The sequence below is a fragment of the Rhea americana genome, unplaced genomic scaffold, assembly GCF_003343005.1.
Source record: "Rhea americana isolate MKP2758 unplaced genomic scaffold, rheAme1 scaffold_173, whole genome shotgun sequence".
NCBI lineage: Eukaryota > Metazoa > Chordata > Aves > Rheiformes > Rheidae > Rhea > Rhea americana.
In genome coordinates, this window is record NW_028185850.1 from 1,110,890 (window position 1) to 1,134,429 (window position 23,540).

At 40.7% G+C, this 23,540-nt stretch overlaps 1 protein-coding gene across 2 annotated transcripts in view; it reads left to right on the forward strand.

Annotated features, from left to right (window-relative positions):
- Positions 1-23,540, forward strand: part of CDC42EP3 (CDC42 effector protein 3) — a 41,919-nt gene that overhangs the window by 13,727 nt on the left and 4,652 nt on the right. The gene's annotated exons all lie outside the window — the stretch shown is intronic.

Below are 23,540 nucleotides of genomic sequence, written 5' to 3' on the forward strand. Positions count from 1 at the left end.
GGGCCGGGGCGGGCGGGCTGCCCCCGTTCCCCGGCTGAAATCTCGCTGCCTGGGTGCGTGGACACACCTGATTTTTCTGCCGGGTCTCGGAGGCGTAAGCGCAGCGCGCAACCCCAGCGCGCTTGTCTGCGCGCGGGGCGCCGCCGCGCAGCGGTCCGGAGCCGAACGCGCTGCGCGGCTGCGGCCGAGCCGCAGCGGAGCGAAATGCGGTGCGGGGAAGAAACTCGGCTTCCTGGGTGTGCTGCTGCTCGCCAGACAAAGAGCGCTCGGGTCGGGCAGCCCGGGGAGCGCTTGTGTGCGGGCCGCTGATGGAGAAACGCGGGCGGTGGATTCGCAGGAGGGACTTGATTCGTTTTCCCTTGAAATTAAAAAGAGGCCAARATAGAGGAAGTAATTAATGCAAGGCTTGTGTCACTGTAGGTTGTTGTTATGTTTTTAAAATAGGAAGAGGGCTTATTACGAATTTTTTTATTGTAACAAATACAATCCTGACTTTTTTTAAATTATTATTTTATTTTGAAAAAATATTCGGGGGAGGGGGGCAAGAAGAGGGCCTGGCAGTGAAAATATTCGTATGCAGACTGTTCTTCTTGGTTAAATGTCGGTTATAAATATGTAACATTGTTCAGCAAAGCACTGAAAAAAAAAAAGAGGCTTTAAGGTACAAAAATCTGAAACGGAACAATTCTCAAGAGACACATTGCCAGAAACCTTAAAATCCATGTGCTCTTGTTCAGATGTTTAGGAGAATGATAGAGATACCAAAAAAGGCATCGCGATGTTCGGTTTAATTCCAGGAGCAGAATTTTCCCCTTCCCTACGGAAAAGGAAAGCACATTATTGGAAGCAAGAAGTGACAGATGTGGCATCTTAGCAACTGGCTAAACATAAAAGCATGTAGTGGCAGGTGATTACTGTCACAAGGATTTATTTTTAAAGCATTTCATACTGAAAAGGTCCAGCTTTTTTTAGGGTTAGYGTTAAGATTTACTTCAGCTTCATGGCATGTTAAAAATAGGTTTTCAGCAGAAGCATTCGGAAAAGTAACAGCAAATTCCTGTGTTCAAAACATTCCTTGCTCTGAACATTTGTTTTTTATTAGAGCGTGCAAGAAGAGAGGAACTGAACAGGTTCTTCCGTCGGTGGGATAGTGTTGAAGGAAACAATTTTTCCCGGCCCCAGCAGAAGGAAATGGTATCTGTGAAGGAAACGATGGGGCCTGTCTCTTGCTTAGATTATTCRCAATTACTCTTCTCTTAGGAGCATGGTGATACCTGCTTGCCCTCACAGAAGTGAAAATTGGGCTGCAGAAACTCCCTCCGTGGTTTTGCCTCTGGCGAGTTTTAGGGACCAGCAAGGAGAGTTACCAGGAGGCAGCTGGGGTGAATTTTGGAAAGGGAAGAGCTGGATCTCGCCCAGCAGGCAGCCTGTAGCCACTTTTTCCCTGGGGCGGCATGGCTCTGCACCATCGCTATTTGACTGCTGTGGCTAAATGTCACACTGACTTCAAAGAGGTGTTTTACAACTGTTCCAAACCACTTATATCAGCCTTGCATTAACCAAAGAAAGCCGTAGTCCTTGGCAAACCTTGTTTTGTTCTCTGCTTTTTGTAATTAGGTATGCTGCTTTGGTGTATAGTCTTCTAAGCTAGATGACTTCTTGCAGAAGTTCTGGTTCTCTGCCCAAGTCTTGAGAAAGTGCACGGGGTAGGGTAGGGAGCTGTGCAGGCCTTTGAAGATGAATTTCTTTCTCCATGTACCTTGCCATCAGGTTCTCTTTTTGCTTCGCTTTTCTGTGGAGTTGTATCCCCGAGGTGCAGCAATACGCTCTGGCTAGTTATTCTTCCTGCTCCGAGCCCATCGTTGATAGATTTGCTGTGTATTTGGCTCACTTGGGGCTTTTCTAATTGTGTAAAAGGCCACAGGCTTTCACCTCACTGCATCCAAATGTAACTTTTTTTTTGGGGGGGGGGGGAAGCATCACTTTTCTACTCTTCCCCCCCCCTTTCTTTTCTTATCACAGTCAAAGCACAGTAGTTATCTTTTCTCAAGATCCGAGCCCTCTCAGGGAGAGCTGGCCTCCGCAGCAATACAACTGAGCTAATTGGGTGGTCGGTGCCTGCTAGGAGCAGCCCTGCTGCAAAGCTGCAACAGTCACGGTATCACCACTGGTACCACGGTGCCACCACTGGACATGGGTGGCAATAGGCTGAAGGCRTATCCTATGGTTTTTCATCCAACAACAAGGTGAATTACCCCAAAATCTCTGACATAAAGTTCTCCAGGGATGTGGGGAGAATTGTAGGCAGGTGTTGGGCCAGGAGCTGTCAGTTTTCATGTGATTTATTCTGTGTCCTCACTGCAGAGTAGATTGGTTACTAGCCRGTGACAGCAGTCATCTGGTGTTGCTGGACATGCCTGGGTAGGCCAGCCAGGTGGGTTTGAAGCACCACCTCCTCAGGGGAGGATTTGCTGTGAAACAGGAGGGCAGAATCAGGTACAGCTACTGCGTGCAAGCTCAGGTAAAGCCTGTGTTGAAGAAAGGCTTGGAATGAACTGGTTTGCTGACCTCAGAAAAGATCTCTTTCTAGTGCTGTGTTAAATAAGAGATAGTTGTGGATGACATTCTTGGCAATAATCATTACTTGCAGTATTTTACAATGTTCTGAATTTACATTCATAATGTTGTTGAGCAAAGCTATTAATCCCACGTGGTATCTCCAGGGAAATGGGTGTAACAGAAGCCGCTTTGGAAGCGGCTAGCGACAAGGCTAGTCTGCGTGGTAAATCTCCTCATAGGTTGAGAGGCAAATCAAGACACACAAACTTCAGAAAACACGTGGCCAGAATAAATTGAGAAGACAACAAATGGGCAGAGCTGGCCAGTGTGACAACATACGTTTATGCCTTTGCTTGCATTTCCTTGCCATTTATGGAATAAGTAAGTCAGGTGTAGAAACAAATGTTTGTCTTACAGTTCTGACACAAGTTCATAGGAATGCAGTTAATTAATCATTTTTATAAGCATTTGTTACATTTTTCTTCTGAGGGACCAGAGAAGGGTTGAGTGTGTTTTGCTCCTTCTTGTTTTTTCTTGAAGTGGGGAGGTAAGCCATTTACAGGCTGAGCCTACATGAGAGTAGCACATTTTCATACCTAAAGCCCTGAAAATAGGGAAGTGGTAGTTGAATGCTCAAACTAAGTCATTTCTTCATGATCTTAATAGSTTTTTATGTGAGACAATTTATTGATGGTATGTTTAGCTAAAGTAGCTTAAAATACTGTTATACTTATCTTTGAAATTATGCGGTTGCACAACATTCATAAAACTTGATGACTGGTATCTCGTGAATGCCAAGGAGCTGAATCAAGGGTTTCGGCCTTCACTGTCTGTGGGTCAGCAAGATACAACTCAACTATGTAAATGTTGCATTAATGTTGTTTACTTGCCCTGAATAGTAGAAGAAAGCTCACCAAGGCGGATACACTGCTTTGATTTCTGCCACATAGGCCAGCACAGAACAAGTCCGAGAAGCAGCGAGATGAAATGATACAGTCAGTCATTGTGCTCTGGGTCGTTCTGAGTGATCCGAGGCGACGTGTGCGCGGTTGGTGCAAGATAGCAGCTGGCCTTCTGTGGAGATACAATTGTTGATGACAAGCCCTGGCCACTGAACCCGGGTTCGACTTGCTTAATCAGGTCTCTGCAAAGTTGTCGAGATGTATTCGAATGGCAATTAGTTCTTTTAAGTAACTTGCAGAGAACTTTCTGAAAAGAAATACTTCTTCATGTCTTTGCCAGGAAGATCCAAAGAGTAGGACTTGCTGGGATTTTTTTGTTTTTTGTTTTGTTTTGTTTTAATTCTCTCCCTTTGAAATACCAGCTGTTTCAAGTCTGACTCTCACTGTTTGGCTGTAGAATTTTTTTGTGTATCTGAATATTTCAATTGTGCCTTCAACAAAGGAAACAGGTGTTGAATCTTCATTCCAAATGCTTTTTTTCCTATAAAATTATTAGACACTGGCATAAAATAGTAAATAAAACCAAGAGRTTAGTCTGTAAATTAAAAATCTTTTTTTTTTCCAGTCAACTTCTTAAAAGGTCTGTATAGTATAATACTAAAGTCAAAGAAACCTGTGTGAAAAGCCTGGCAAAAGCAAGTATCTGGAAGTTGGAAAATGGAGACACAGATTAAGTGCATGTTATTTCTCATAGCCCTCTTCCCCAAGAGGGCTGTGGGGTGAATGAGGAGAGAGACTACAAAAAGAGGGCTCTGTTTGAAGTGCTAGGCTAAGGCTGAAGGTCCTGGTCCTGCTCTGTCATAGTCCTTTTGGGTGGTGTTGTGCAACATTTTAATGCAGATGCGTAAAGGAACCAAATAATGGTTGCACAAGTAGTTTAATCTTGGGATTTCTTAACTTTGCATTCTTTGACTTTGCAACCTTAGTGTTCCACACATGATATTTCTAATTATGGGGTACAGGATTCTCAGAGATACTCTGTAAGGAGGATCAAAGGTGCTTTGCTGCTACCACCTTCACCTATGAAGTGTTTTTCCAAAGAGGTTGTGAAACTAGCTTCCTTGCCAGCAGAGCTTTCAGTCATGATCTCTTCTCAGGGAGGAACTCTGATACCTGTAAGGATATGAGTAATACTGTTTTCCATCTTCAGTAGGAAGCAAGGGTGGGAGAAGGAAAAGGCAGGAAGGAAAGGCTAGACAAGGCATTAGGCATAAGACTCTTCAGTGAAGAAGAGGTCTGGTTGATTTGGTAAACACTGTTTCCTAGTAAAGCTCCTCATTGACTTTTAAGAACGCAATTCTCAATTCATATGATGGGCCAGCTCCTCTATAGTTAGTTGATTGGGTTTTCTTAATGCTCAAGTGGTACTCTAGTAGTACCAAGTGATACATAGGAACATAATGCCAATGTTGCTGGTAGCTCCCCCACACACTTTACATTCTTGCTTTTTTGTTTAATTTTCCCTTATCTCAGTTATATTTGCACAAAATATATGCCAGCATTATTGGATTCTTCTCATTTAGAAAGATTTTAAATTTTACCAAAGTCAATACCTCAGTAAATTAGGACCTTAAAAATTCTTGTGAAATACATGTACCAAAAATTTTTAACTATTACTCTTGATTATTATACTTACTAAGTCTAACCCTTTAAATTGTATTCATGAATCTGTTGTGATCAGAAACTAGTTCCATTTTGTGCATCTCCAGTATTAGTTAAGTAATGCCTAAACCATATATATATATATATATATAATATATATATCTTTTAAAAAGCTTTCATAAATATCTAAATATTTTCTAGAAACCTCTAACTTTATCTTTTTGTTTCAGTTAATGAGATCCAGTGTATGCTTTGATTTAGTTTGACTTGAATTCTGTTCTTTCATGAGATTAGCTAAATTAGATCTGAAACTCAGGCAAAGGATGTCCAGGATGTGGTATGGCTGGAGGTGAATGTTCTGTTTTGCTTTTTTTCCTCTCCTTTTTCTGTGCTCAAGATGTACCCCATAAATATAAGTGTGATGTACTGGTATTAAGGAGCAATATCTTGCTCAGGTATTCTTGCCACTGCTTTTAGTAATTAATTCTGTTGGGAAATGGTCACCAGTATTACTTTTCTGTCTTTATTTTCAGTTTCATTCAATAAGCTGTCTTTTGGAAACTAAAACTTAGTTTGAATTTACTTTATAATTTATCCATAGGGAGTGGTTAGGCTAAGCTTCTCCTAGTTCAGATTTCAGTTTATAGCTTGATCAATTTTAGTTTTACAAACTCCCTGTCGTTGGAAGCACTAATATGACTCAGATTGGCTCTCTGAGAGTTCCTGCTAACTGTAATCACAAAGAATAAAACCTAAAGTGTCTACGAAGTCAAAAGCTGCATCTGTCGCAGTGAGAGTGGAGGAAGAAGAAAATGCAGGTTCTGCCTTTGGTTTGCAGTAGGTCTGTTGAGGATGTAGTTTGCTCCGAAGGCCAGCCATAACATATCTCCCAAATGCTATGGTCCTTGCAAAAGTACTTTACTTTCTGCCTGACTTTTCTGTATTCATTTGGAGGATAGCATGTGGCTAGGTAGACTTTGGTTTCTCCCATTCTTTTAGAGTGCTTGGCTTCTAGGAAGAACATCAGGAGTTAGCTCAGCTGAGGGGAAGATTCAGACCACGGGAGAGTTACCTGGCCAGTGAAACCAAGGTAAGGGAAGACTAAGTGCTGCTGATCAGTCTGAATGGCAGGTACAACTCACGTGCCCCTGCTCCAGATGCTGCAGATTACTGCTCTTCCTTACTTTAAGCTGCTCCTTCCTTTGCTTGCTCGTGGCTGTCTAGCAGATGATCTTGGAAAAATGAGCACAGCTTATAAAGTGTAAGTGTGTCTGGGGGTTTTCTGCAGACAATATTTTCTGCTTGCATATTTAAAAAATGGATGAGAATATGCAGGTAAAGAATAGAGCAGGGTGTCCATGCTCAGGCTGTTTGTATGGCATGTGGAATTATATTTAATTCAGTCTGAGCACTTGGAGTAGAAAGCTCGAATAGGATGGGTGAGGTGTTAGTCACRATAATTCTGTTATAAAGCTAACAGTATTCCCTGCCCCAAAAGATGCCACAACTGAGGAACTGTGCTCTATGAGATTCTGCTGGTGTCATTTTGTGTCTGCGCAGAGCTTAATATACTAGATCCCAATCTTGTGATTAGGGCTCCTGATTCTGCAATAATACAAGCATCAAGGAATGCATTGGTTGATTGGGTCATCTTGCCTAGAAGTTAATGGTAGAAAGAAAGAGGGTTCAGACATCTAGTCAGTTTGAAGAGAAAATCTTAAATGAAGAGATTGGATTGTTAATGTTACCATATCTGCTCCTACTGGTTTCTGGGTTAATGATAGGCAAAATAATTAGTGATATGGAGAAGTTGTACAGACTGAATAGAAAATACATTGTTAGAAACAAGCTAATGGACTGAACAGGACAGTTATTTGTATGGTAGCTGCTGTGTTCCTGTGTGCCCTTTCCCTACTTGCACTGTATGATTATAGTGGCAGAGGAAAGCTATATTTCTTTGGGGGTTTTTTTGGTGGTCTTTTTTTATCTACAGCTTGTAACAGTGCACTCTCAGGCATGATGAATACTCATCTCAGTTTCCAGAATCTTTTAGATAAGATCCACTAAAGTCAACAGCAATGACAACAAAGGCATCTATCCATTTCAGGCAGACAGTACTGTGCAGTTCACTTTTTTTTTTTTTTAAGTTAGTTATTATAGCAAGAGCCCAAGTAGGTTAGGAATCTGTAGGAGTTCCTGAAGGAATCTATGAGAAGGACAAAAAAAAAACGCACCTCTCCAAAAGAAAGGGATGAACTATCAAGTGGTTTATACTGCAGACAGCTTTCATATTTTTCTTTGAGAATTAACTTCACTCTTAGATGCAGTAGTTATTTTACCTTGAAACTACTACTAGCACTCCTACTTTGGCAGAAGAATATATGTTGTTTATAAAGTATTTTGTGGGGTGGTATGACAGCTGAACCGCTGGGATGTAATCTGATGACTTCATAGGAGGAAGAAACAGGAGTAGCACTGAATGAAGCAACAACACAGAAGCGGAAATTTTTTGACAGTGCCTTTGTGAAGAACAGTATAACCATTAAAGTGCAAATCTTTAAGTGATTTCGAGCAATCAATGAAAATAAGAAGAGATAATATGCATAAAAACGAGGAAAAAAAAAAGTAAGGTAGGAAACAGGTTTCAACACCCAGAAGTGCAATCTAAACAAGGAATTAACTCCTATTGCTAAATTCCAGTTAATTTCTATATGTAAGTAGACTTGGGTCCTAAAATGTCCGCTTTGCTAATGGACACAGTATGTTCTACTTCTGAGGGAAGGTGAAAAACTGTGGAAACATGTATCGGTGTAAGGACAAAAATTCGTGTCCTGATAGCTGGAATGGCCTGGTAGCGGCGTTGTCTTTGTGTTTATGAGTGCGTAAAATACACAGGCAAGTTGTTAACGGATGTCACGGGTGGCAAAGTCAGTCGCTGAAGTATTAGGAAGTACCTAAATCAAGCCTGCTTGCTTGTCTTTCTCCCTTGTACCTGCACATAGATGCGTAGGTTTTTCTTAGAGCTCCCACATCATTCTGCATGCTGTGGGTTGATCCCTTCCCACTTTCCTCCATCTCCTGCTTCCAGTCCCTTAGTCCTTACGCACAGATTCTGCCCTTTCCGAATTTGAGCTCATGGTGCTTCCTTTCCGCAAAGCTGCTTGCGGAGATGGAGCATGGAGAGCTTCGAGAAGAGGTGGTATTTTTAACAGAGGAGGAATCTTGAAAGACTTTAGCTGGCAAACGCTAGCAGACAGCTCCTGATTCTTGCAAAAACAATGCATCTGAAACGCTTTAAAATTGGCCATCCTGGTAATTCAGTTCACAGGAACAGGGAAAGACACGTTCAGGACATAAATTTGAATTTCAGGACTATGTTTAAAAGCACAGGACATGTGAGAACTTCTTAACAGCACCTCTGCAGGGCTGTGGATTTTGGTGGGAGGTGTACGTATAGGAATAAAGAGATTAAGCTGGGGTAGGGGAAGAGCAATGCATCAGGGTTTTTTGTGTGAGTGGAGGTGGGTGGAGRTGTAGGTTAAAGATCCTTGTCTGAAATGGCACCAGATAGTTCTTCAGATGCTTTGATTCAGTGTGTTATTTCAGTCCTTTTGACGAGATAGTGCCAGTAGTTACTAATTTTTTTGCATTTCAAAGGCTGCAGTTCTTGCGTTAATATTCCGAAAGTACAAATATGGTCCCAAATCTAAGTTCCCCTAATGTACAGGAGATCTGGCTTGAAAATAAATGATAGTTGTAGAGTGTCGTTGAAATGCAAGAGCTATCTGAATTTCTCTTGACTAGAAAGGAAGCAAAGCCACAACTCAATTTTCATTCTTTTCTCCAAAACTAGATATCTAAAGTTGGACATTGAATTCTATTTGGTCAGGGATTTGAGATGCCAATTTCAAAGTTGTATCTTAAAAGGTTTTGTTTTCCTTGTTCATTTTGAATAGCCTAAATTGGTTGTGAAATGTGTACCCCTTCTGCTGGCACAGTATCAGAGAACAAGCTTTTAGATTTTGCAGATCTCAAACTATTTGTGGTAATCTGACAGAAAAGTATTTACTTGGTTGTGCACGCAGGATTTGAAGTAGCATCAAACATAGTTACCTATTATTTTTTCTATTTTGTGTTGAAAGACTAGAACTTTCTACAGACACAACAGTTTGGATAATAGCTCTATTTTGATAATTTCAGATCTACCCTTTCAGACTTCATGATAACTATGATGGCCAAGAAAATATAACCCATGGACAAAAGGATTTTAAAAGTTTAATATGGCTTTCCCTGGATACAAATGCTTTTCAAAATATTTATTCCTTAAGAAAAAGAAAATGTCATGTGTTCAGTCAGGGGAAAATACTTTTCATATCTTGAATTTTAAAAGCCAAAATGGTCCATTGGGAACCTGTCTAGTTATAAGACTTTTGCTGAATTGTTACTCAGTTCTGTGTCAGTATGGCTCCTAGATCTGCCTGAATAGTTTGAATTAGACCATGGGTGTTTTTCAGAAAAGAAAAACTGTCTTAAAAAACCAATCCCAATAGTAAAGAGTCCACTGCAATACTTGGTAAATTGTTCTAGCTGTTAAAAAAGTACATTTTCTTTCCTGCCTTGCTTTGTCAAGCTTCATTCTAGCAAGCTGTACCAGATGCAGTTGCTGGAAGCTGAATGCCCTCTATTATTAAATTTTTGCTCCATGTGAGGTACTTGCAGCCTCTGATCAACTCATCATGTCATCTTCTAAGTAACTGAGCAGACTGAACTCTCTGTGAGCCTGCTGCTGTAAATTATCTAGCACATTAATCAGTCTCACGGCTCTTCCTGAAACCCTCTTTCATTTAGTAGCATCCTCCCTGAATTGTGGCTACCAGGACTGGATATGATGAGAGCCAAACGCAGAATTCCTGGAACTTCCCTTTTCCTTAGCAATGCTGTCTCAGGCACTGGAGAATCACTTTAGCCCCTTTAGATAAAGCACAAGATCAGGTTCAACTGGTTATCTTTTCGGACTTGGACAACTACTGATACTATTCCTAAGCACAATCTTTGATCTTGAAAGTGTGGCCTGGATGATTTTAATCTTAAATTTTAATCTTTAATGCATGAATTTGGCTACTATTAAAATATAAGTGGCTTGGTGATGTTCAGATGTCAGCTAATCAAGATCACTCTTTCTCTTGTTTCCATTACCTACCAGTCAATTTTTCCTCTCCTGCCCCTGACCTCCAGGCCTCCAGTGTAGGTCCTTGTAGAGTGATTCCCCAACTAAAATGGATGACTTGAAGGCAAAGAGTGTAGGAGCATGCACAGTGAGTGCAGGTTGAAGGATCCTTTGGTGAGCCCAAGTGAACTATAACATCCATAGTAGAAGCAAATGCCAGAACTTCTGTTTGTAACGTCTTCAGTTAGTCTGAACTTGGAGTAATGTTTACTGTGTACAAATGAGGAGATTCAACTGCTGTGAAATCAAGTGTAATAAGCTGGGGGTAATAAGTCATAACTGATCTAGTCTTAGATCCTGTGACAAAAACGTTCTTTTGTCTTTGCGTAGATGCACTGGGCCAAAGAGGATCTGTGTGTATTGGACATTACAGAAACCTGTAGTTCTTCCTTTGCAGTTGTATCAGTTTGCTTTCTCACCTATTTAGAAAAATAAAAATCCTGATTCTGATTTGACTTACAGCCGTTATACCATCCAGTAATTATAGTTCTTTAATTACTGCTAACCAAGGGAGATAAGAACTGGACCAAGTGGCTCAAAGTTAATCTTAGTTGTATCAAAAAAAGTGTCATTAGCAGAATTACTACAGCTTCAGTATTTCAAAACATCAACAGTATTTCATTCTTTTTTATYCTATTTAATTAGGAAAAGGTAATAGCAAACAGATGAACTTAGGAGTTCATTGCACTTCCTGGGATTGAGGTTGTTCCTTTCCCAATGCAGCATGCGCATTAAGACGTTTACTACCTTGGTAAACTCTTACTTGCGCTTGGTGGAGGACATGAACACTAAGTTTGCCCAAGGAACAAACAGCCATTTCCAAGTGTCTAGCAAATAACAGGATTTCAACAAGAAGTCCAACAAAATATTTCAGTATGTGGAAAAAGATAGGAGAAAGTTTTCCRTGTTTTCTCCAACCTTAGAGAGGTAAATAGCAAGAGGTAGGAAGGGAGTTTCACTATTAATTAGGTTTTATCAAATGCTAAAACAGCACCTAATTCATACCATTGCATAAAAGGTCAGACCACTGAGAATATAGTAGCCAGAATGTCAGGCAGATTAAGAGCCTCTCTGGATTTTCAGGTATTCACAGTATTTTTGTTTTTAAAATTAAGATTTCAYTTTAAGACGCTGGGCTCTTTTGGCCCGGGTTGGCAGCCTGGGTGATGCTGCCCACCTTGTTCCAGACTGCCTGAAACCAAAGCTTCAGCAGGTGTGAACTTCCCTAATCCTGTCAGTGGTGGCTGACCCTGCAACCTGGGGACTACTCAAAGTTAATCTTTTTACTGCAAACTGCTAATATATTGAATGTAGAGAGTTTTTGATTTACTGATTGGGTACAGGTGGGATTTTTCCCTTCATTGTTGTTTAGGTCTTTGCAGCAGAGATTCTCTTCCCATGCCAAACGGTATCTGCCTTCCCACTTCTGTTTCTCTAAAGTGAATGGATTTTCATGGATGGTGAGGATTCAACAGCAATGTCAGTGGCAGGGTTTTGTTTCAAGGAAACAGGTCTACTCAACTTGAATTATTGTAGGTCAACCTGTATTTGGTTTGTTCTGAGAGAATTTAAGCAAAAAAAAAATCCATTTTCCCCAAGGCTTCAGAGGATTCCGAATATGGAGAGTTGTGTAACTCTGAACTCACTCAGAGGCCATGTATGCAGTTAGATAGGCTCTGAATAACTGTGAGGCTATACAGTGACTTAACTTGCAAAAGTATACTTTCTCGTAGTATGAAGAAATTAATGAACTTTATAGCTACCTTTAAAAATAAACACTGCCTACAGAGTGTTTTGCCAAGTTCATCTGTACAGAGAAGAAACAAAGGTACAGCGATGGTAGAGGAGTCATTAGGAAAGAAACAAAAAGAACATGAACAGCAAAGAGCGCGTACTGATCTGCCATCGTCCTCTCACTTTTGGATTCAAATCCTTCCTTCGAGTAAAAGCTTCGTGTTGGAGGATAAGTGGATATGTGTATGTGTTTTTCTTCTTTCTTTCTTTAGGTGAATATTGTTCCTTAGACCAACAAAAGAATAATAATCACAAGTGTGGTATAATTTAAGAAGCACAGGACTTTGGTAATAGTTGAACTGTTTCTATCATGGATCTATGGAGCTGTTGGTGAATAATTTAACAGTTTCCTCCAATACAGATCAGAGCCTAAAGTATGCTGCCCCACTGCCTCTGCAGCCAAAAGGAAAGTATTTGTGGCAGATTCAGGTAGTAGCCAAGTACAGAGGAGAAGGAAGCTTTGTAACATCACCTTCCTTCTTGAAGTTACTTTGAAAGACAGACCTGGCAAAAGACATGCACAGTATTTTGATGATACTTCTGTTCCTCCCCATGACTCTGTGGAATGGTCCCTACTGTGTTCATAAATTTCTTCCTGGCAGTACTGAAGCAGCACTACTGAGATGCTGATGCCCCTCTCCGATGCATGTTCCCTCTTCTTGAGTTTCTTCAGCAAGCTGTCTGTGTGAACCATCTGCTCTTTTGTAATTGAGGGAGCAGTACGGACTTCTGGAACGAAGAAGAGTGTGCTACATTGTGCCTTAAATTAATGCGATCCTGTTGCATTGTTACTGTATTATATGGAAGATATTTTGCCTGGAAATGGTTTCAGTTTGCACTCAGGGCAAAGAAAGTGACTTCTACTGAAAATGATTTGTCCACACTGAAGAGATCAGGACTATCTGAAGATTTACTTTTATAGCTTAGATTGACCATCTTTACCATTAGTTTTGTTTTCTGAGGGCTTTTTTTCTGCAGTGTTTGAACAGATTTTTGTCAGTGCTGGTGGTGGATGTCCTGCGCCCTACAATGTGTCACACTTTCTTACATTTCTGATGGGGAGTAGACAATTAACTCCTTTCCCACAAATTGAATTTTGACTCCTAATTCTGACTTTCTAATGGCAAGGGCTTTTTAATAACAATTAAAAATATGCCTTTAAATAGCCTTCAGTAAGGGCAAAAGTTCATCTTTCCTCCTTTTTACAGGATTAAGTAACTAAACATGTAAATAAACTTTACTTGAATGCCTAAATACTTAAACTTTACTGTGTAAAGTAAGTTCGAGAACTATGTTGTGGGTCTACATACCACTGCCTTCCATGCCAGGTATATGGATTGGTACATGGATTACTTGCAGCATGTGGTAACAGCTCCTGTTTGCATCAGGAGAGTGGTGCACTGCCCCCAAAGGGATTGCTGCACCTTGTTTCTGTGTTTTGTAGTTGTATAAATAAGGCATATGATGACCAAGCAGAGTTATAGCAGTCAAGCAGCAAGTGTCAAAATGCACTGCGAGGCCTTGCTATGTATGCTGTTACAGAATTAGCTTGTCTCAACTCTGAGGTAGTAAGTGCACCCTAGAAAAAGTGTAAGCTTAATGTATTCAACTGCTATTCAGACCTAAAATAACTTGTCTTGATTGCTTCTCCTACCTCTCCCCACAATACTTTACATCATGTGGAGTTTGATATTTGTAGGAATCTGATATTTGCGAAATATTTGTGGAGGCTGATATTTGTCTGATACTTGTAATAGGCAAGCTGAAGCATTACTAAAAAGCCAGATTGTTGTGTAATTCAAATGGGATTTGCCTGTCAAAAAGCTGTTAAAGGTCTTTTCAGCATCCTGAAAGTGGAGTGCCATTGCTGATATTTCTGAAGTTTGAGCGATGTTTTTGGCCATGGATTGCCTCTGTAATGCTCAACTTGAGGCTTTTTCTCCCCTTTGATATCCCATCTCTGAAGTGACATACGGAACACAGTGACTGGTGCTGGGAAGTATGTTTAGCAACTGGCATTTGTAAAGGGGAATGAAAGGCAGCCGCAAATGCAGGACCCCGCTTCTGCAGGAGGAGAGAGGAAGGGAGGAGAGTCAATTCATCCCTATTTGACCTAGGAGGGCTGCAGAGAGGTGCAGCTACATATTGTCTTCTGTGTTACCTAAAGTCTAGCCTTGTTTCTCTAGAAACATCTGGTTAATTTTTGGTTTTTTATTAATGTGTGTTTGGGAACAAATTAAATGTGACCAAGGTCCCAAGGATCTGACATCTGTTTTCCACTGAAGAGCTCTTTATGCGACTCCAATTTGCATCATTAAATGCATGCTTCACTTTCATGCTGCTCAACAGGATTGTGAGTTGACAGGAAACGCTTCTTGCAGTGCTGTGTGCGTGTTTATATTCATTTACAGCCTTTCTGGGGAGGTGGTGGTTGTCTTCTAGCAGTCTGTTTGCTGTGATCCTTCCAAAAGGGCCATGCAGCTTGTATTTCCTTAGAGACTAACCAAGGATTTACCATGCTTTAAGGTGTGCGAGAGGTATGAATCCTCAGGCTTTTTTAGATAGGAACTCATTGTAAAAAGCTGTAATTTGCTGCTTTCAACAAAGGCAAGTYGCTGTTTTGCCGAGTGTGGCATTACAACGCTGCATTTGTCCCTGTCAATTTATGCCAGCCTTTAAATAGGATACTGTGCAATGAGTTTGTTTTCTGGTAGCCTGTAATCCTCTCAGGCTCGCTAACATTAACGAGCAGCAGCATTACTGTGGCTGGTTTTCTTTTGATCATGCACAGCCCTGGTCAGGAAATGGGTGAGGAGCATGAGTCATGATTACATTACCCTAATGTGACTGCCTACTAGAAGTTTTCTTTTTGCCGCCAATACTCATTCCCTGGACGTTACTTCTAAAAACAAAATGTGCATTTTGGAACACTTTGAAATATTGACCTTTAAACACAGGGATTTATGTTCTCTTGCAGTCTCAAAGCCAAATCCTGAGCAGGAGCCCCTGCAGAGTGCAGAGAGAACAAGAAACGTGTGCAAAATGCTTTTCCAGAAAGCTGGAAAGGGCAGGACTTGACTTGCAGTACATTAGGTCTGCTTGAGTTCATTGGATGCAGCATATTTCCCTGGCCTATTTAATTTTTCTATCATACTGCCTGCATGTGCAAACTAGGAGTCCAGTTCTCTCTATATACAGATATTGTCGTCTTGTATGCTATTTGGCATAAGCTGTGTTGTAGATCTGTACTTCTCTTCTGAAATGTGGCTGCAGTAAGGGGAAGATGTGGCTGCACGTGCAAACTAGGAGTCCAGTTCTCTCTATATACAGATATTGTCGTCTTGTATGCTATTTGGCATAAGCTGTGTTGTAGATCTGTACTTCTCTTCTGAAATGTGGCTGCAGTAAGGGGAAGATGGTGCTAAGTACTGGCTGAGGTAAAACCCTGAGTACAGAGAAAAGGTAGCTTCAGTGGGATCTGAGATAGTATTTCAGACAGTTTAAATATTTGGCTATTAGAGTTTGAAAGAAGCTGCTAATCACTAAACTGGTTTTAGTACTTAACTGTCATTGTGCCACTCTGAATATTCAGACAGCACACCTCTGCAGCGCTTCCAAACATAGAAGATACAAGTGCTGAGCATATTCCTTACAAATTAGACTGATCAACTCTGCCTGGTTTTAAGAGCCATATGTGAAATAGAACTGTTTGCTTACAGAATGCAGGCACTGCGATGGTATTTGATATGTTCCAAGGAAGAAGTGGAACAGGGGGAAAAAAAATTAGTTCAGTAGAGGCAATTTGAGTTAATAGAACTGAGCTTCTGTTGCAAAGAGGTGCCAGGAGGAAGTGGCGAGCGCTGAGCTGCTGCTGAGCTGCTGTCCAGCACACTGCGTTCCCGTGGGCCAGAGGCGAGGCCCAGGTGCCGCTGACGTGCTGCAGAGCGGAGACGGAATATGACGTGTCTTCCAGGCRTCACTTGTTCCTCCAGATTCTTCCCTCTGATCGGATGCAACCCTCACGCAGTGGAGCTATTTTGTTAGGGGTATGGGATAAACTCACTGTGAAGATGTAACTTCGATTTGATTCCTTTGTACTTCATATCAAGGCGATAAAACAGAAACAACTACTTTAATTGTATTAACAGAACACATAGACTTATACATAAATAACCAATTTTTAAAAGTCTTTTCTACCCCATGATTTCATCCCTATTCTTTAACAGCATGAGTTGGGCCAAAAAAGAAATTYACTGAGGAGTTTATCTGTTGCAGGCTTTCCTGCCTTCCAGCTACCTCGACCCCATGCTCTTTGATCTCATCTTGATGACCAGTCAGCTCTTGGAATGAAGCAGAACAACTGCAGCAGAGCAGGGGATTCATCCTTTCCTATGTAACAAATCAAATAAGTCTTGTGCAAATTCATTTTTTTTTCTGTAGCTTTATACCTCTACTTTACTGTTAGCATTTGCACATAGAGGGCTCTCTGGCCTTCAAGTTTAGTTTGAACCATTTTATCAGGCATTTCAAGATGGTAAATACTTATTTGAAGTGAAGCACTTTGAGAATTGAATAATAGCAGCATTGGTGGTTACARTATGTCTGTGTCACTTGTGTGTTTCAAGGAGAAGATAAAAAATATTTAACTTAGAAATGAAGGGTATTTGAGAAYTGGAGGAGGGTAGAGATGGGGGTGTGAGATCTTGCAAGATGCTTTTATTTCAGATTATCTTTTATCAGAAGCTACCAATTAAGGAAAAGTTAAACTAAGGATCTTAATAATAAACTTTTAACTATAGCTGGAAAAACTTCATTTTGACATGATAGTAGCCTTTAGAACCCTAAGGCAGAAGCTGATGGAGTTACCAAGCCAGTTTTGAATCAGAAGCAAATGAAATGTGGGTGTAATTCCATGGACATTTTATCTTGCAGAAGAGTTGGTTTAAGAACTGCCCATCCCTCTGCCAGAACTCCTTGCTCTCTAAGCGCGGTGTTTCACAAGACAGCTGAGCTGTTCAAATGACTTGTTGCAGCCAAAAGGAGCAGTCCCACTCTTAGCTATGTGACTCTGCACCCCTCTCCTAGTTAGTTCTTGTCCAGTTTAGTGAGTTCAGCTGGCTTATAAGGGGTCAAAGGTGGCACCATAGTAGGGAGGGAGGGAAGAGGAGAAAGCCCTTCTGGTAGCAGCAGTTAGGTAGGCTTTAACTCTCCCTTGAAACTTTACCTCCAGGCCACACTGCAACAATTTGGAAGCTTTTACTGTAAACAGAGTCAGAGGGAGAGTTGCTGCCATGCCCAGCTTGCAGCGTGGTTTGCAGGTGTGCTGGCACACAGAGGGTACAGGGAATGGCAGTGAGGAGCCAGGAGCACCAGGCTCCTGGGTGGGAACCCCGCCATCTGGGGTGGGAACTCTTAAGCCAGCTTTAAGAGAGCCTGGTAGAGGAGCTACGTAAACCCTGTGTCTCAAAAGAAGAAGCCATCTATGCTAAGCTGCTCAGAATTGCAAAGGGTGTGGATTCATAATCCACTTAACCACCTATCTGTGCTGGCTGACATCAAAAGGGGCAGTGCTGCCTGCCTCAGTCCACAGGTTTCCAAATTCTTCTGTCTGCCAGTACCAGCACTTAAGCAGACAAGTCTTGAGTTGCATCAGGGTGCTGCTCTGGCTGAAACTAATCCTTTCTCCTCCTAGGTGAGGTTTCGGCCAGAGCAGTTACCCAATCCTTTAGGTAGTGCATGGACTTGGGTTGTAGTTTTTTTTTTAGTCTAGTTTCACAGGGGTTTTCATTGGCCCAAGAGAACTGATGGGCAAGTTTTTAAGCCTCTCTGACATGTGGCTCATGTGTTTATAGTCGCCAGCTGTTTGCTTCTCTGGTCTGATGGCTTTTTAGGAGGAAGTGTGTGCCTGTGCTTCAGTGCACAATCTGGCTGGCTTAGCGTGACCTCACCTTCACGGGCTGTGTGCATTAAGGTGCTAAGCTTTGCACTGACGTGGTGGAAGCATTCATACCTCTGCCTGCATCTGCGTTGCCTTGCACTCACCCATTTTTTTTTTTTTTAAGCCAATGATAGAGCTGAACTATGAGGTATTATATCCGTGTGTATGAATGAACAAGCCAACAAAGCTAAGAAGAAGGCAATAAGAGGGGCCTGTGTCTGATCATGGAGTTGAACTGAATACAGTGAATTCATTAAATGCTTATCTCTAGGGAAGAAAAAAAAGGGGGGAGGGGTATTTTTCTAGAAAAGATGCTAACTTCTCAAAGCTGAAAACAAGCTGTGACCAAAACCTATTGAAAGGTGGGGGAAAAAAATGCCTAATGAAAAACTAGGCAATTAAGATATTCCAATTAACAGTCAAAAGCACAACTGTAAAAAATGACTCTATAAGGCATTTGACTTGATACTGGCTGACAGCCAAATTTTTAAAACATTACTCCTTTGCAGCGTCAACAAGGCACACATTAAACAGATTAAGAATCTCAAAGAAAACGTCAGAGGGAAGTCAGCATCAAAGAGGGGTGAATTTCAGTGAAATAATGCAGGGATCTTTTTGTCAGCCCAGTGCTGCATAGTATTTTGATGAGCAACCTGCATGTAAGTGTGATATTACTGCAGTACGAATTTTCAGCTGATGGAGACTGCTGAGGTAGTCTGAGGAGGAGGAGGATGGAGAAATCTCAAATATTTGACAGACTGATAGTGCAAACACGTTCAAGGAAAATGTTTCTTCTCTGTGAGGTATAGCCCTGCATTTTGTTATAAAGAAGGTAAACCATACTCGTGTACTGAATAATGGTAGCTTGGAAAGCCATGGTGTTTTCTATGGAAAAGCATCTTACTGGACAAAACAGTGTAATATGARCACTACCACTGGCAATGTTGTTGATGCGATGGGTATATTGTGTGGCCCCATCCTAGAGAGAGAGATGGGAACGACCATTCTGGACCAATGAGTGGCTGTGCTAATAAATTTCTAATTTTGCCAATATGATTTATTCTRCTTGGTGAACTCCTCTATATTTCACCTAACAAGCACTCTTAAAGGGTTTGTGATATAACGCTGTGAGCAAGCCCTGTAAGTACAGGAGAATTCTTACTGTGAGATGGTGGGGGAAAAAGCATTGAAACAGTCTTCTTCATAAACAAGGTAGCAAAGATGGGAAGAAAGAAGTGATTTTTATATTTGTGTATGCTGTTCAGGAGAATAATATCAGAATGTTGCCACTAGTTCTAATCTGCTCTGAAAAGGATGTTGGAAAATTGGAGAGCAAAGAAGAGAGAGCGAGAGAGATATTTGAAGGTTTAAAACCAGCCTACCTTCTGAACTGAGGAATCCTTTCTGTTCAGACTGGTCAAAAAAAGAAGCCTGAGAAATGATGTGGTTAATATTCAAGTACTTTGATAGCGATGAAGGTTACTGGGTTATAAAGGGCATTTTTAATCTCACAGACAGACATGGAAAAAAATGAACTGGAGGTTAGTACCAGTTACTCAAATTTGACAGTCATACCTTCAGCAGCCCATTCCAGCTGTGCTGGTGCACCAGYTTGCAGGGCACAGTGAACTGTGAAAATAGTTGTTTCAAATCAGATTAGTTTTCCATTATTTCTTCTTCCTGGAGGCTAAAATAAAAGCTCCTAAATGTGTGAAATGCCTCACTTATTTGAATTGAATGTGTAAGTAGTTTAATGTTGTAATGTTGAAGGTGTTATCTGGTTAACATGGTTTACTCTGCTTTGATCCATTTGAAAGGATAGTGGGAAGGAAAGGTTGCAAGATTTAAAGCAGTCAGTAACTAAATCATTTTGGCAACTTGAGTTTTTCTCATCCATAAACTTAAGATTTATGAGGGAAAAAGAGGAGGATGTTGGAGAAATGGAAGATACCTGGAGGAAAAAACACTAAATACAGCCTGACCCTATCTATGCTCACATTTAATGACAATTAACACTTCTTCAGAGGGACTGTTCATAGCTGATGGGTTTTATTTATTTATTTATTTATTTATTTATTTATGTGGGGAAAAGTGTTCTTTAGCATGAGAAATGAAAATGTGCCTTAAAAATTTTTTCATATGCTTGGAAGGGAAAGTGAAAGGGAAATATGCCTGATAATGGATCAGTTCTTTTGTTTGTTTTTCTCTCCCCAGCTAGTGTTCTTAAAGCTGAAGTCTTCTAAGCCTTCCTTGTCATTTATTAATATGCTTGTATTACAGAGCATATTCATGTTCCTTTCTTCTCCTGATTCTTTACCCATGAGCAGTCGTTCTCAAGAATTCAAACTACCTCGAGTAGCAGCTTGAAGTATTTAATCACCATCAGTCTGGAAAGATGGATCAAATGGAATTTTGCAGGGCTATCTTCCATCTCTGTTGTTATGCAATATTTTCATGAATTATTTGATTGTATGCCCTTACATCTGAAGAGAATGCTAAATCCATACACAGCACAGCGAGTGCCAAGGCTTCTTGAAGTGGCAGGAGTCAAGAACAAGATGCAGAATAACTGGCTAGACAGCAGTTCTTCTGAAAAACAGTTGGGTTTTTTAGCAGACCACAAAGTAAACATAAGCCAGCACAATGCTGTGCTGCCAGGAGAAAAATGCAGATACACTGTTAAGTTGAAATTTCTGCTTGAGTACTATGTCTGCTTTTGGGCACACTTAAAGAAAGATGTGAGCCAAGAAGAGAGAGACCAGAAAAGGGGACTGGGGGAAGGGATCTATGTTCGAGAAAGAATGACCTGTATTGAAAGACTGAAGTATCTGGGTTGTTTAGTCTAGAGAAAAGAAGGGTGAAAGCAGATGCAAAATGTATAAAAGCAAAGAATAAACTGCATTCATTAKGGCACAAATTGGAGTAAGGGAGAATTTGGCTATGTTTTCCCTGATGACTAGCCTATGTGGAGTAGATTAACCTGGATGGTCTGCACTTGTAGAGGATTTTAAAAGGATGGTGGACAGACTTCTGCCAGAACTAGCAGAAGGCCTTTGCAGGAAGAGGGAGCAATGAATGAACTGCATCTTGGGGTCCCCTTTCAGGCTGTTTCTATAGCTCTGAAAAATACTGTGTTTTTTTTCTCTCCCTTCATTTTCTATATATGTAAGGGACAATGGGGTAAAAAGATTAGATCTAGCAAGCTAGGTTGAGTGCAGTTTGAGAAAATCAGTTGAACTTGGGTGTGAATTAGCCTGATTATTTTATGAAGTAGTTAAATCTGTAGCTTTAATCAGAAAGGTGCAAATTCTTTGGAGGAGGGGGAAACAAAGGGACAGAGGATTTTAATTCAATCAAGAAGACTTACTTTAATACAGGTTAATTAAAAGGCTGGGCCTTTTATAAACAAGGTAAGTTTAGCTGAACAAGTTGGAAAGAGAAGTATTGCCACCTGATTTGGTTAAAACTACTCAGAGGATGGTGGTCATATAAGTAGAGGCTCACTGGTGACCTAGTTGGGAAGAGGATGGACCCGTGGCTTCTCATTTCAGGAGCTGCCAGCTGATAGGGACATCAACTCCATAGGAGCGTGAGAGGTAAGCTTGATGGCACAGACTCTGTTGCTTATCTTGTATCTGAAGACTTAGATATACTGAGAGTTTGTCTTATCTTAGCCCTTGGTCTGAAAAGAATAAGCCATAGTTTGCACCGGTGTTGTTTCAGACGTAGTATGAATATCAGTTTTGACAGAGACGTTCTTAACTGTTATGGCTGGTGAAAGCTACTGGCATCTAAAAAACAAAATGAGCCCCCAAAGCCTAACTTTTCTATGCTTGCAGACGTTTCATCGGTAAAAAAGTTGTACAAGCTTATTGAGTAGTCTACTTCTGCCTTTCAGTGGGTATTCTCTTCTGCTTTGGGTGCCTAAGTGGTATATAAACTTGGTCATCTTCTAGTGACCTGCTGTACAAGGTAATTCACTGTTTTTGGTTTTTTTTTGTTTTGTTTTGTTTTTGTTTTTGTTTTTTTTATGATGCTTTGGGAAGGTTTTCTGTAAAGTTTCAGTGTCTTTAGCCAATGACATCTAAGCTGAACCATAGCAAGAGATTGTCCTGTAGAAAGCCCGTAGGCTTCCCAGAGTGCGCAATTTGCTTCTGCTTTCTGCTCTATTGGAAATGGCATTTTATTCCTTTCATATGTTTGCCTAAGACACTGCTTAATCTAAGCCTTTTGGGAGTTGTACACAATTACAGTTTTGCACCCTGACCTTTACTTGTCTCTGGCCTTATAAGCTTAGCTGTTGAGATACTTGCTGTCTGTCTTTTTAAAACTCACTGGAATAAACTGAGGCACCCACTGAAAATTTGGAGCTGTGTGGAAGGGAGTGGCTGCTAAATGGACAGAAGTTCACAAGTCAGATTGAAAAGTGCCTCTAAAAATATTAGTCTAGGTTACCAAGCAGAACTATGTAAAGAGTGTGAAGTGATAGGAATAAAAATGAGCAAAAGTTACAGGCAAACTAAAACTTCACTATGCTCAAGTTTCTCTAGCTTGGCATCTACTCAGATCTTGTTAGGAGAGGGTTATCTCACAAACTGGAAGGAAAATCTTTCAAATTGGTTTTCTCTTAAATGGAGGTCTTCCATTGCAGGTTGGCAGTGTCAGACTGTGGATTTTTTGGCTGTGCATTTGATTTTTCTAATGGTTTCTCATTCAGCTTTTCAGTTCATTCTCTTAGTTATAGAACTGAGTTGAATATGGTCAAAACAGAGATTCCTTCAATGGTAAGATCAGAAAAAGGTCTAATTTTCAGACTAGGTGAACACTACTGTGGAGCATGGTATCAAGATTGGAGGGTAATCTCTTAACCAGGGTGTTTAGGTCATTCATCACATATTACTGAATGCAGGCAGTGTGTAAGGATATTGTGAGAACTTCTGGACTAATTTTAGGGGAGATTTGGAGGAGTCATGTGGGAGATAYGGTGTTACTAGGCCTTGTTTCATTCACCAAAGTCTTTTTTTTTTAATTACTTTATATATTGGCATAGGTTTGTCCTCATTTAATTATAAATTAAAGGTAATAACAGTATTTTAGAATAAGTTGTATTTCCAGATCAATACTACATTTCAGCTGTGCAGAATGGTTTAAAATTTGTACTCCTTTGGGTAATAGTTGCCAAAGAGGACAGGTATGCAGAAATGAAGTATAGTTGCTCTGAAGTCTATGTTATGCTGTGCATTAAAAGTCTGCCTGTTGAAGAGGGAATTCTTATCTTTTACTTACAAGGTGTAATTCAGGAATTTTGGAATGATTAATGAAATCCTTAGCTGAGCAAGCAATGCTTGCAGTACACATAACTTTGAATGTTCTCCCCTTGAGATGTAAAGCCTTTTCTGAACTGGCCAAGAAGAAGGCAAGGCCTGCTCTTGCACAACTGCAGTGCTTGCTATATAGG